The sequence below is a fragment of the Cydia splendana genome, chromosome Z, assembly GCF_910591565.1.
Source record: "Cydia splendana chromosome Z, ilCydSple1.2, whole genome shotgun sequence".
Lineage (NCBI taxonomy): Eukaryota > Metazoa > Arthropoda > Insecta > Lepidoptera > Tortricidae > Cydia > Cydia splendana.
In genome coordinates, this window is record NC_085987.1 from 18,889,211 (window position 1) to 18,904,246 (window position 15,036).

At 37.1% G+C, this 15,036-nt stretch overlaps 1 protein-coding gene and 2 long non-coding RNA genes across 6 annotated transcripts in view; all 3 read left to right on the top strand.

The window, feature by feature from the left end:
• Positions 1–15,036, top strand: part of LOC134804720 (maternal protein pumilio) — a 362,073-nt gene that overhangs the window by 248,098 nt on the left and 98,939 nt on the right. The gene's annotated exons all lie outside the window — the stretch shown is intronic.
• LOC134804950 (uncharacterized) overlaps positions 1–15,036 on the top strand; it is a 152,155-nt gene that overhangs the window by 80,538 nt on the left and 56,581 nt on the right. The gene's annotated exons all lie outside the window — the stretch shown is intronic.
• LOC134804405 (uncharacterized) lies at positions 286–717 on the top strand. Its single transcript, XR_010146122.1, has 2 exons — positions 286–353; positions 384–717. It is a non-coding gene; the product is annotated as an uncharacterized LOC134804405 (long non-coding RNA).

Consider the following 15,036-nt stretch of genomic DNA (forward strand, 5'->3'; position numbering starts at 1 on the left):
ATTTCACAATCCACTGTTGACTTTCAAGTGCTCTAAATTGAAAATGGCTGAATGAATTAGTCCAAAATACATACTAAGTGACTGTGAATATCCTCTATATAATGTTAAAAAAATAATTAACCAGAAAAATAAGAAAAGTATAATATAAGTTCAAAAAAGTATAATTTTCTGTTACATTAATGAGGTATCAAATGTTTGAATCATGAACATAGTTTTGTAGTTGAAAGAAGAAAGAAAACACATTTATTTACGTCAAACCAAAATCAATTAAATTACAAAGAAGTCAGTTATGGCAGAGTAACAGACGTCTTTAACATTGAACTAACAGACACTTTCGATGGCTGTATAAAATGGTACACTTTTGCACAGAACAAGTCAAAAAGTAACTTCAAAAATATGACCCATTAAAACAATTTCATGATGATTTTATAGAGGCAGAATTTCTTAATTATGGATGATTCCCTATTTGGAGTTTCTATAGGACTGAGGAAATAAAAATATTGGAAAAAACAAAAATGTGTTTTTTTCTACTTTACGATTCTAAATTACAAAATAACCGTGCATGCCAAGTACATCATATGTTAGGCCGATTTGTAGAAAATTTTAAGGAGTACTTTATGTATTAATCATGTGCCCCTCCCCTTGATCGACATCAACATCTCCACATTCTACTAAGTTGCTACTATTGGGACAGTTTTGCATTTTTGAGTTTTTATATATTTTCCGAGCAAACCTCGGTCTCCCAGATATTATAATTTAAACGGCTATTACATTAATCAAATTAAATATTTTTTCATCACACTTGCTCGAAAAAGATCTTATTTCATGCAGGTGTACTGAAGGGAAAAGGCCTATATTGTTCCCGCGATGTTATAGATTGTGAAAAATAAGCTATATTCCCCGTGGGAGTAAACTGGACTATACCTCTCGCTGCACATGCGTGAAATAGCACGCTTACCGAGCAAGTGTGATGAAAAGATTGTTACTACGCGTAAAATAGTCCTCTGTGGTGACAAGTTTGCTACGAGAGGCTACTTGTTAAGACGATGACGCGGTTCCACGGGCGCTCGTTACTATGTCACCTGTCTTAATGTGACACTACACTACATGTCTGCTGACGGTCGGAGCTGCTAATGATGCTACGTTTTCGTGTTGTGGAACACTGTACGTACTCTGATAATGACGTGAAAAAAACAGACAGTGTAGTTTTACGCGTTGTTGTATTTGTGATATACATTGAATTTTACTTGTTTAAGAACATTAATTCATTCCAGGATGTCAAAATCAATAAATTGCACATTGTAACATGATAATTACACATTAACCCGTGCCCTTAAACCGTGTTTAAAAATTATTCTACACGTTTACGGACCGTTCATTGATTGGTTGACACAACCAATCTCAGGGCATCCAAGAGAAGGGATCTCCCTTTATTAGGCCATTTATGGTAGTACTTTTAATTATTTTTTAGGGTGCCGTACATAAAGGGTAAAAACGGGACCTGATTACTAAGACTCCGCTGTCCGTCTGTCCGTCTCTTCTTCGGTCCAATCATCGATATTTTATTGGAAGTTTTATAATATCAAAGGGAGGTTCTTTTACATCATACAAGTCATTTAGTCTCTAATCTCGTTATCCTATTAAATTAATATGTTTGTTGGGAAGTGAGATTTGGCGAAAGTTATTTGGCCCAAACGGAAGTACACCGGTATTTTTTATGTATATTTTTATAATTACCTGGTCTACAACAAATACTTAACATTTTATTTTATAATCATAGTTTTACTTGTGTTTTAACTTTTAATAATTATTTACCTAATAATTTTAAAGCACAATTAACTATCTAGATTGGTGCTTACCTGTGAACTTATTATATTTTTGACAACCCTGATCACTTGTCCCTATCCGTACCTGACGTCCATATTCACCCCGGATCCAGATTGAATCAAAGTGGCCTGTTGTTTTTACAAAAAAGGACATTAAAACGAAATTAGCGATACCTAAATATTTTATTATAAATCGATTCTCAAACGTAAGACAAAACTTTATAATCGTTAACATTTCGCTGGCCCAATATTACAGGGTTCTATGTTACATTTTCAAGAGAGTTGAAATTCGACTTAATGTCACTATGACAATGTTCAAATAACAGTTCGATAAAAGTGAAACATAGAACCCTGTAATATTGAGTCAGCGATTTGTCTCAAATATCCTTTAAAATTTCTCTTAAAATTCAAAATCGTCCCTATTCACCCCATTTGACAGTATCACTTTTACCTTGTCTACTTTCTTTCTGGCACGGTGTCTGTAATGTGGCAATGACTTAAATTGATTTCCGTTAAAATGATAGTGTTAGCTATAGTTGTTTACTCGACAGCGGTAAAAGGTTTGCAAGTCCCTCGCGGCACGAGGGCGCTTGTTTTCATTTCGTTATTTACTTTTAATTTGGCAGCAAGCGGATGATGCGGCTGCGAGCGCCATGTCGTGTGAATAATTGAACCAATACAGCGACGAGTGTCGGTGTGCCTATGACCACGTCAGTATTTTGCGAGCAATAATTATCGCGATTTAATAGTAATGGAATTTCGTTCGTTGAGAGGTTGGGGGATCGGATATATATCGCTCGCTATATATATCGCTCCGTAGCGACGCTATGTCTCTGTCCCACTAATATGGATGAGTGATAGAGAGAGTTTACCGTTTCGTTCGCTACGGCACAAACGATTGGCAGCTTGGTATATTTACCAGTTTATTGTGCCAAATTTGTTCGTATCGTATTTCGTTTTTGTGGAACGTTTGTGTCGAATCAAGTATAAAAACGAATTTAACCCTTTACCAGGCTGACAGTTCAAAAATGACAATCGAATGTCAGTCTTACTGATCGAAAATAGAACACATGTTTGAAGTGCCGTATGAGGGTAATATATATCCCTTAGCCTGGTAAAGGGTTAACCGAGAGTGTCCAAGAGCCGAGAGTAACCCGTACGTATAAAATCGTTACCCGCGAACCATAACAATTCGTTCCCACCTTCTTACCGGTAAGGGGACAAAATGGTTTTTTTTTAGTTCGCGTCAATTAGGCAGTTTTTAACGAACGAAATAATATAACGGTTCTGGAAATTAACAGGTATTTCAATACCGGTCAGAGCTCGGAAGCCCTGCAGCCTCATCACGACTGCCTTAGCAGTGTCAAACTGACCTATTCGCTAACGTCTTCGTAACTTCCTTCCTATACATCCACGAGTACTTATAGTGAGATGCATAGAAAATTAGTTACGCACACGCTAGCGTCAGTGTTAAACTGATGGTAGCCGTACTGTATAATGTAGAACTGAACAGCAACCGTTAAATATGCATATATATACGTATAATTTTTACCTTGGTATCATCAAAATAAACATCGCCAGGTTCTTTGCAAAGGGTTGGCCTAATCCAGAGCTCGATATTCCTAAATAAACAATGACAAAAATCAATGTACGGAAGGAACAATTACAAACTTCATTTAAAATGCTCCGCTTGACTTTCGTCGAAAGAAGTTAATTACCTCGTCGCGAATGGCAAAGACTGTAAGATAGACGACGTCATTAGGTTCCTTTGAATTGTAACATAATTAATTATTTGAATCTGTTCTTACTTACCCTGTAGTGAAATACACAATACATTGTGATTGAAGTTCCAAAGTCGTTGAAAGCCACTGTCACAGCATAAGGAACCTTCCTAGCCAATATCTATGTGACCTGTCCCTAGAGTAAACATCATTAAAGTGGAGTTCAATAGAAATGGTAAATGATGTAAACAAATATGACAGATTTTGTAAGCATCTGAAGTTTAAACTAAGATATGTTTTACGATTGTTTTCATTGAAAAAATAATAATTAACATACGTTACGTTTCGTTTAAGTAGTAATTGATATAAATAAAAGATTTAGTGCCATTATCACCACAAAAGTGCGAGATTACTAAGAAATGTTGTTTACATTATGAATCATTTGCCATTTCTATTGAACTCCGCTAGTATAGTTACTTACCCTAGAGTTGAAAATAACAACTCGGTAGTATGGAAGTAAGTTTATTATAATAATGAAAAATTAAATGCTCAAAAAGGCATAATACCTATTACCTAAACCATAGTGTAATAAAGAGTACTAACGTACAGTATGGACACTCCCTGCCTCCCGTTGAAAGTGCCGCCCACCCGCTCTCGGTTACCTCACAGTTACCGGCTGGCAAGGACGCGACGACGCGGTGCGCAGAGCGGAGGTCACGTAAAATATTCAAATATTAAACAAAACCTATCAGATCACACTGAAAACAACACAAGATCTATATGAACAAAATATCATGTTTTCAACTTACGTAATATTTTGGTGGCCTGAATTTCCTTACAAAAATTTTGTTACTTCGTTTATACTGATTCAAAATAGGAAACTATTGTATACACCGAGCTTAGATACCCACCTTACAGCATAATACGATTCTTTTTTCTTCCTAATACGCGCAATGAGTTTTGAGTCATTGAGGTCATTGAACTTGACAACAAAATGGCGGGAACCCTAGCACGTTTTATCTTACTCACACAAGCATGGTACTCGTTCACCTACACGAGCTTAGACTGTGTGCGTAGGAGGGCGTTTTCAGAAATAAATATCGAAAACCCGATTCTCACAGATCCCGGTGTTTTTGGGTTCTTTCAACTCAGAATCACTAGCATATTCAATTCTGATGATAAAATAAAATGCCCCAAAAATTTGTATGAAAATTGTACATTCCACTACGTCACGCACATACAAGTGAAAAATTTTTTCATACTAAAACGTGACGTAATGGAATGGACATTTTGGGACATCTTTTTTTAATGGTGGGATAGAGAATGCTGTCGATTCTGAGTAAAATGAGCCCAAGAACGTCCAGATGTGAAAGAATCAGGTTTTCAATATTTATTTCTGAAAACGCCCAGGAACGCCTTTGTTTCGTACATTGGATCGCCAGTGTCCGAGGTGTGCCTAAACCAGCAAATTTGCTATATGTCCACCTATCAATGGCATCATTATCATTTAAAATTGTCGCGTTTTGAACACAATTTATTAATAGTAGATTGTACAACAAGGGCATAAAGTGACCCGTTTTTACCCGAGGCAATTTTTTGGTCTGAGCGAAGCGAAGACCAAAATAGTAGACGAGGGTAAAAATGGACATTTATGCCCTTGTTGTACACTCTGCTTTTCACTTTGAGGAAAATAAAACACATTTTCACGGCAATTTACACCACGAAATTATCGTAAAGCGAAAGAACATAATACATAACCAATTCCCGGCAACTAACTTTTTAATTATTTTTTTTTAATTTTCAACATGTGATCAGAGTTTCAGACGCTTGGTTTTCTGCCAAGTCAAACATTTCGGAGCATTTTTGAACGATAATCGACTCCTATTTTATCCACTTGACCGTCCGACGATAGCATAGTATCCGAAAAAAATATGCTCTTAACCGTCCGCGGGAACCTTACTATCCAAAGGGGTGGAAGAAAGAATTGGTTTCAGAGCCATCTAACGGAATATTTCGGCATTATTTCCTAATTCTCTTGATGGGACAATGTAGCCTAACAAAATAGTTAGCTCTAAAAAAATTTAGATGGCAGTGTAGTTATAATTTTTGTAGAAAGTTGTGAATACGCTGCGCGGGGCGTGCGTCGCTAAAAAAACCCGGACGGTTGACAGGAAAACAGTCTCGCGGGCCGGACGGTTGAGTGGGTGATTTACTAAATTTAATGACAGAAAATACGGATTTCTAATAAATTGTAGCAAAAATAAAATAATATAACAAGTTTTGTCATCTACACAATTTTATTGCTCAGTAAAATTGTGCAATATGTTTTAACTGTTTGGCTGTTGAGACCGATTACCTTAGTCTTAGAAGAAAATTTTACTTTTATGCTCTCTAGAGCATAAAAGTAAAATTTTCTTTTCCGCATTTTATGCTCTAGCATAAAATGCGATTTTATGTCGTCTACGCACGACATAAAGGTGCACTTTTTGAGCATGAGAAGTGAAAATCATATTTAAAAAAAAAACGTGAATTTATTTTATACCTTTATTTACCGACGTTTCCTCTACGTCGAATAAAATAAATTCGCGATAGACCCGGTTGTAAATGCGATTTAATATGTGACATTATTATGGTTTGTCATGATCTAGTAATTTATTTAGATATTATTAAGTTCTAAATTTTTTATTTTAAATCTCAAATAAAAAGGTCTCAACGCAATAACTGGAAAATTATTTTCTAGAATAGGGAAAATCAGTTCCATTAGTATGAGCATATACTTATTGGTTTTTCAGTTATTGCACGACACGATTTTTAATGACCGTGAACTAACCAATCAAACCAGCCTCTATTTATGAAACCCCAAAACCCTTCGTTACTGTAAGAAATAATTGAGAAATTATCTTTGATATTGTCTAAAATGACTAGTATTTTTTATTTGGGTAGTATAAAGTAGGTATGAATGTAGGCATAGTTTGTAAACTAGGAAGCGTGCTTAACTTGTCGTGCACACTATTGTACGCGAGCGGCAGCCTGTGTTTCCGTGGCCCTTAACTGTACAAACGAAAAGCTCCTACTGAACCGCTTCGTACAATGTGAAGCGGTCGACAAGGAAAAATATTCCTTAGAAAGAGTTAATTGCTTTATTGTTTTGTTTGTATCACTTATATGGTTGCTTGAGAATTCGATTTATTTTATTGACTATATGCTATTTACATTTTTCATTAGGAATGGTTAAGTTAGCGGAAGCCCGTCAGGTTGAGCTCAAAAATGACCCCAACCCCTGTCGCGAGCGACTCAACTATATAACGCGCAGTTTGACAACGCCAAATATCACTGATTTAAACTTTCACGATTAATAAACATTATCAAAACTACACAACGGGACTTAATCGCGTATTTAAGTTTTAGGATTAACCTCCGACGTTTCGAGGACGGCGTTTAATCGGGACGAGGGTTTTAAGATCTCATCCACATGGAATCCAGTCATTAGTAAATGTAAGCGGAAACGAATATCGACAGTCGATAAACCGAATATCGTTAGTGTTGTGTGTCGACAGAGTAACATCCCTAGTGCGCAAAACGTTCAAACTGATAAACAAGACCAAGTGCGGGTAGTTCGAAAAACTCGCGCGGCTAGAAGATGTTGATGTCAACTTGAGCCAGTCTTCCCCGAGACCACGGGGACAACGCCGTCCTCGAAACGTCGGAGGTAAATCCTAAAACTTAAATACGCGATTAAGTCCCGTTGTGTAGTTTTGATAACGCCAAATATCTTCGAGCGACACGGAAGGGAGGCGGCATTCGCACTATTTCCCCTCTGCCTAGGTACAAGATCAACTGATCTAGCGCGGGTAACAAAAGTAGTTGCGCTCGGATTTTATTTAAACTAGACCCAGTTCAGTCGCGCGAGTGAACACAGCAGCAGAAAAAATGCCTAATTGCTCGGTTTTTTGTTGTAAAAAGAGGTCGGGGACATGAAATTTACATAAAGGTGTTACATTTCACATGTACTTAATATTTTTTTACATATCATACATTTAATTACATTTAAACACAATTATTATATTTTAGTCTCATGTAATTGTTGGATTTACCGATTTTGCTCGCCCAGTACAAATTGCGGATCGGTCGAGCGACAAATCCGACTTTCTCATCTCTCAGAAAACAATAAAATTCTTCGACGAAAATGTGTTAGTGTGCGTGTTGTGACAATTAAGACTCGTCCGTACAAAAAAACAGATCGAGGTGTCCAAGATTTGTCTGTGTAGGGTGTCATTTTCTATGTATTTGTGTCGTCATTACAGATTGGATTTTGTATGTAAGTGTATGAGAAGTGCGACTGTGTGCACCTTTCCCCCCGCAAAAAATGGCAGAAAGATTTGTACGGTAAGATATCGCTTGGGCCCCTCCCTTCCGACGTGTCGGAAGCCGGTGTTGCTCGAAGCCAAATATTTATTGTAATTTTTTGTAATGCCCCGCAAAAAGTATGACATACTAATATAATTTTATTTCAACCAATCAAGACTTTATTTGACCAATATATAATGAGCTAATATTAAAAGCTGCGGGCGACATATTGCATAGATCTTTTTCCAAATCGGAGAAGAAGCAAAAATGATTTTTTTTTATAATGAAGTATAAGGACATGATGCAGGCACAGGCCGGACACGCCATACATCAAAAATCGTTTGCGTATCTATGTGTGAACGGCACATCGGTACACGCGTCATAGTGTGAGTAAGTCGCTTAGGGCTGACACGCTCGTGCGGCGCGGGAAGGCGAAGCCGAAGTTTGCCGAGGCCGGCCGAAGTGACACGACGACCCGTAAAGAAACATTTACGTGGAATGAAATGAAATGAAAATGTTTATTTGGGTAACAAACAAATTACAATTACAAAATATGGCTGGAATTTCCTAGTAGATGAATTACATACATCTGTGTCAGAAAACCCCGCTCTTCCATTTGAGGTTGGGTGTCCTTCTGAATCCCTAACAACTTGTCCTAAAGTCAGTTGCCCTAACTGGTTTGACCTAATGGGCACGTGCCCTAACGATCAATTGGCATAACAATTATTTTACATAATGTAATGGTTAGCCTAAGACTCATTTGTCCTAAGCATTTGTACCATAACTATCAAGATCCCTAATGTTTTTTACCATATTCTTCGAAATCCCTAACAATGTTTGGCATAAAATAACATGTTCTAACTGTTTTGACCTAATGGCTATTGCCCTAATGATCAATTGTCATAACAGTTACTTTTCCTATTGATCAATTATCATAACAATTACTTTTCATAATGAATGGTAACGATCTGTTGCCACAAAAGTGGGTTAGGTTAGGTTAGAACTGTGACCCTCGCAAAAACGAACTGCTGCCACAAAAGTGGGTTAGGTTACGTTAGAACTGCAACCATTGTAAAAACGAACTGTTGCCACAAAAGTGGGTTAGGTTAGGTTAGAACTGTGAGCGTCTGGAAATCCCGGGAGCTAGCCGGGACCTAGTGGCTGCTGTGCGGCCTGTTCTAAAAGAATGGGTCGAACGCAAGCATGGCGCACCCTCCTTTCATCTCGCGCAGCTTCTGACGGGGCACGGCTGCTTCGGTTGGTACCTGTGTGAGAGGTTAGGAAGAGAGCCGACGACGGCGTGTCACCACTGTACCGGAGGAGCTGTGGATACGGCCCAACACACACGCGAAGAGTGCCCTGCGTGGGCGGAGCCTCGCACTGCCCTGTCCGCAGCTGTGGGAGGAGACCTCTCACTGCCGGCGCTAATACGCCGCATGCTCAGCAGTGAGGAGGTATGGGCGGCAGTGGCCACCTTTAGCGTAACCGTCCTGACACAAAAGGAGGCTGCAGAAAGAATGCGCGAGGACGATGCGAATTCGCTGCCTCAGCGCCGTAGGAGGCCGGGCCGGCGGCGAAGGGCCTACGCAGCCCGAATGATGCCGCCTTAACGGGAACCTGCGGGTGATGGGCCGGGAGTCTCATCACTCGCCTGAAGAGGTTCCGAGCTGGAAGGCCCTCAAGTGTTCCGAGGTGCCTTGAGCGAAGTAGGCTGCTAGAGCAGCCCCAAAAGATGAGCCCGCAAGGGCAACGCCGGCGGGGTATCGGAGGTCTACATTGGAGTTCCCGAAACCCCGTCCACAAAGCACGCGGCGGAACACCCCAGGGGTTTTAGTCCGTGGGAGTCGGACATACCCACTTTGCTGCTCCCGGGCCAGTGGGATCCATAACGGATTTCCCCTGGGTAACAAAAAGTAGTCATAGTTTTCAAATTGTTAACGAATAAATAAAAACAAGGAAACTTAGAATTTATTATACTAGAACTTTCCCTCTTTATTATCTTTTTAAATATTGATCCCTGCGACAAGTGTGCTGAACCTTTTTTGTTCAAAATTTTATGGAGATTATTATTGTTTAACAACATTTTTTGATATTGGCCACCGTTTATGAGTTATTTACGAAAAACTAAAAAAAAAGGTACCTTAGAAGTGATTATAATTAAATTTCCCGCGTTAATATCTCTTTGAATATTGATCCTAGCGAAAAATTGTACTGAATCTTTCTTATAGGCAATTTTATGCAGATTACTTATGTAATAGAACATTTTTTGCTATGCGCCACCGTTTAAGATTTATTTACGAAAAACTAAAAAAAGGGACCTTTAATGTCAAATATCTCACTTCCGGTCAAGATTTCGATCAAGCAACCGGCAAATTCGGATTCAGCGGGGTCTAATTAGGTTAAAAAACCCGGTTGCCAAAAAGTAATATGATTTGCCAGTCGAAATCGATTTTATGAAAAATAAAACCAGTCTATAAGGCAACATTAAAGCCGAATAACTTCTACACAAAAGAGTCTTCGACACTTTTGCGGAAAAATTCACGTTCTTAGAGAAAATACTTACTGAATCCAAATTTTCAGGGGGCATTCTCTTAATAGGAAAGTTGGAGGAATATGAATTCCACTTTTATCTATACATTTGTACATGATTTACCCCAATATTGACATTTTATTCGACTGCGACTTAACCAGAAAGGACGGTTATGGGTTTAAGTACTGATAGTCAGTACACCCTGTAGATTAGGATACCTGCTGGACGGATTTCGGGACTACTTTGAAAAAAACTCGTATTCACACTACTACCAAAGAGAAAAAAAAAACATAGATTGCTCACTCCATACATCAGTTTTGGTACCAAAAAGACTAATATCGTCAGTGCGAATAAAAATATCGCCATGTATTTTTAGCTACTTTTCAGGAGAAAAATACTGTTTATTTTCCTGTTTGTAATAATATTTGTTGCACCTGTAGTTTTTTTCTGGTAGATCAATGGTTTTTACATGATAATTATGTAGAAAACAGTTTTTTTCGTAAATTTTTACAATATTATTTTAACCAGAATTTTTCTACATAGTGGCCCGGCCAACGAAAGAAAAGTCTTCTAGAAATCGATTTTCGCTCATGTCATCTCGGATATGGGTGAATATGGTATCGATGCATTCAGTGTAATGCCCTGAACCTAAATATATGAGATGACAAGCGCGAAAGTGGCGGGGGTAGTTCCTGTGACGTCATAAAGTCGGCAGTACAAACTTTTTTTATGTTTTCTTTTAAACATACTATGTGGGGTACCAAATGAAAGGACTATGTGAGTAGATTACAAATATATAACATACTGTAACATTTTCAATACTTGGTCAAACAAATTATTAGAAAACGTTCAAAAATTTCACAATCCTCTGTTGACTTTCAAGTGCTCTAAATTTAAAATGGCTGAATGGATTAGTCCAAAATACATACCAAGTGACTGTGAATATCCTCTATATAATGTTAAATAATAATTAACCAGATATATTAAAAAATAAGAAAAGTACATCAAGTTGAAAAAAGTATAATTTTCTGTTACATTAAACTACAACTATTACGAGGGTCGCACTGAAAGATTCGGGAATGGGACACTTAGAAATAACATAATAGAAACAGGCATATAATTTATAAAAATGTAACTCTTTATAAAACTTTTAAGGTATATTCCATTTGGTTGTCATTTGTATTTAAGAATTACTGGCAATTTGAAAATTGTATGTCGAACATTATTTGAATTTTTGGCCAAGTGATTTTTCGGATCATATTTTTAAACGGTTTTCAATATGCCCTCAGCGAACAAATAAAAGTTACAATGGGCTTCTGTTATTTTTTTATGAACTAGAGTTCATCGTACGCTCGTTTGCAGTTAAAATTAAATATGAAAGTCACTTTCATTTTATCCCATGGGTGATCTTAAAGAAGCATGTCATTCCAAAGCGACGTCAAAAATTAAAATCGCATTTGTGCTGTTAATTAAAAAGACTGCCAAAAAAGTTGCATATCGGCAGATTTCGACATTCCTAAATATTCATATGACAACAGTAAAAAAATCTTTTATATATATATATATATGTAAAAAAACTTCAATTCCGTTGGCTACTCCACGAATTTCATACAAAACCACTAAGGCCCCAAAATCGCCATACAAAAAGGACTTTGGGATTATGAGCCGTGTGCATTACAGAATGATTACTTTCAAAAGAAAATTTATATGCGTGGTCAGTTTGAGTTTAAGTATGTATTAAAATAAAGATTGACCGTCTAGATGCGACAGTTTTCTCTATTCCCGACATTTTCAGTGCAACCCTCGTATTAAAACAAACAAAAAAACCCGACTGTTGACATATATTTTTGTAGTGGTCTTTTCACTAGCTTTCATTTGGTACCCATATTGCTGCAGTAAGAAAACAAAGCGAACCCCCCCCCCCCCCTCCATTTTTCACTTACGGGCGTCATTTTCAAAATGTATATAGCCTGTGTCACTACCATCATTCTGACGAATTCAACCACGCCTCACATGTCAAAAACCGTCTAGCCGATTAGGCTGTAGGGCGTGCCAGATAAATGGACATATATACATACGCACGCTAGTAAAAATAGTATTTTTACCCGACTACATCAGAAGGAGGATAATGTTTTTCGAGCGTGGGTATGTATATAACATAATAAAGTATGTTTATAATCTAACGTAGGTTAGGTTAGATTGTAATCTCCCTACCGTCAGTTTATAATTTAACTAGCGATATTATACGAGTACGATACGAGTGTTTACAATTTTACGGTGACATATATATTGTAGATGGTCAAGCAAATCTTGTTAGTAGAAAAAGGCGCTAAATTCAAATTTTGTATGAGACGATATCCTTTCGCGCTCTTTCTACTGACAAGATCTGCTTGACCCAGTATATGTCTTTTTATTTGACACGCCCTACAGCCCAAACGGCTGGACGGTTTTTGACATACGAGGTGTAGTTGAATTCGTCAGAATGATGGTAGTGACACAGGCTATATACATTTTGAAAATGACGCCCGTAAGTGAAAAATTGAAGGGGTGGGGGGGGGGGGGGGGTTCGTTTTGTTTTCTTACTGCAGCAATATGGGTACCAAATGAAAGCTAGTGAAAAGACCACTACAAAAATATATGTCAACAGTCGGGTTTTTTTGTTTGTTTTAATAATAGTTGTAGCTTAATGTAACAGAAAATTATACTTTTCTCAACTTGATGCACTTTTCTTATTTTTTAATATATCTGGTTAATTATATTTAACATTATAAAGAGGATATTCACAGTCACTTGGTATGTACTTGGTTTGGACTAATCCATTCAGCCATTTTCAATTTAGAGCACTTGAAAGTCAACAGAGGGTTGTGATTTTTTTTAACGTTTTCTAATAATTTGTTAGACCAAGTATTGAAAATGTTACAGTATGTTATATATTTGTGATCTACTCACAAAGCCCTTTCATTTGGTACCCCACATGGCATGTTTAAAACAAAATAATAAAAATGTTTGTACTGCCGACTTTATGACGTCATAGCAATTACCCCCAGCACTTTCGCGCTTGTCATCTCATATATTTGTGTTCAGGGCATTACACTGAGTGCATCGATACCATATTCACCCATATCCGAGACGACATGAACGAAACCTAACCTAAAACCTGAGAAAACGGCCTTCTGACATAGCGGCTTAAATTTGGTTCATTTAAAATCGTCATGTGTAAAGTTTACACATAGCGATTTGTTGCCAAAGTAACGTAGTACGAGAAATGATACATAGTGGATTTTAGGGTCAATAAATCGCCATGTGCAACATTATCGCCATCACCCTCAACGGAAAACAAGTCATTTAATTTCGTTAACTGCTCAAAAAATCACATAGCTATTCTTTTGTACAAATTTTGTTAATTATTTTCAAAACTAACAAAGATATAAAAAAAAATATTTATATAGGTCGACGGGAAATTGAAAAAGGAATTAAAATATGCCAAAATAAAAACTCGTAAAAAATACACATAGCGATTTTTTTATTCGCACTGATTAGATGTAGCACCGGCCGGAAAGTCTAATGCTCAACAACATAAGACTTTCCGTTAAAGTCTTATGTTGTTGAGCATTAGACTTTCCGGTCGGTGCTACATCTATTGTCACTTGACAGTATTACTACTGCTACTTAGCAGTACTGATAATTCCGCTACTCGATGCTAGATGTAGACTATGAAAATATTAGTCTTTTTCGTACCAAAACTGATGTATGGAGTAAGCACTCTTGTCTTACTATATTTCTCTATATACTACTACTACTCAAAGTTGAAAGGCAGTAAACTCTGTATGCATCCCATAAATAGATACCACATTTTTCTTTTGATTGACAGAACAAGATACAAGTTTTTTTGTTTCAAAGTAGTGCCGATTTGTTTAAATGTCGCATCGGTAGATTTCTCTTGCCCTTAATAACCTGTTTTCACTTTTTATATTAAAGAAAAATTAAAACAGCCGCTCAGTACATACCTACATAGCAGATTTGGGCAAAAATTAACTTGAATAAGAATAAGAATAAAAACAGAAGTTTTATTCTTATTCAAATCGATTTGAATTAGAATAATTCTTGCACTAGTTATTTTAGAATAAAATTAAGTGGAATTAATCATGTGACTTTTATTTTAAATGCGGAATAAAAATCAGAATAATTATTCTAGAAGTGGGACTATTCTAACTAAGGTTTTATTCAATTAAAATGTTATTTAGAAATAAGTTAATTTTTGTAGTTGGTTATATATTGTAAGTTGATTTTCACCCTTCTATTTAAAAGTCGGATTGATTTGATATTTGTCACTTTAGTTTAGGTATACATAGTACACATTGAACAGTTCCGTTATACACTCATCCGATCAGGGTGCTTAGCCAACCTGCCAAACGTTGACGCTCCGTAGAGTTGCGCATAGTCTCTCTCTATCACTCTTACATATTAGTGCGATGGAGAGACAGATAGCGTTTCGTTGTCGTAGCACTCGTAGCGCAAATGATTGTGTGCCTAGCTAAGATGCTAATGTTTGTTTTTAATTTAATAACCAAATCATTAGGTACAATTTAGCTGTTTTTAGCGCTTTCTGTCT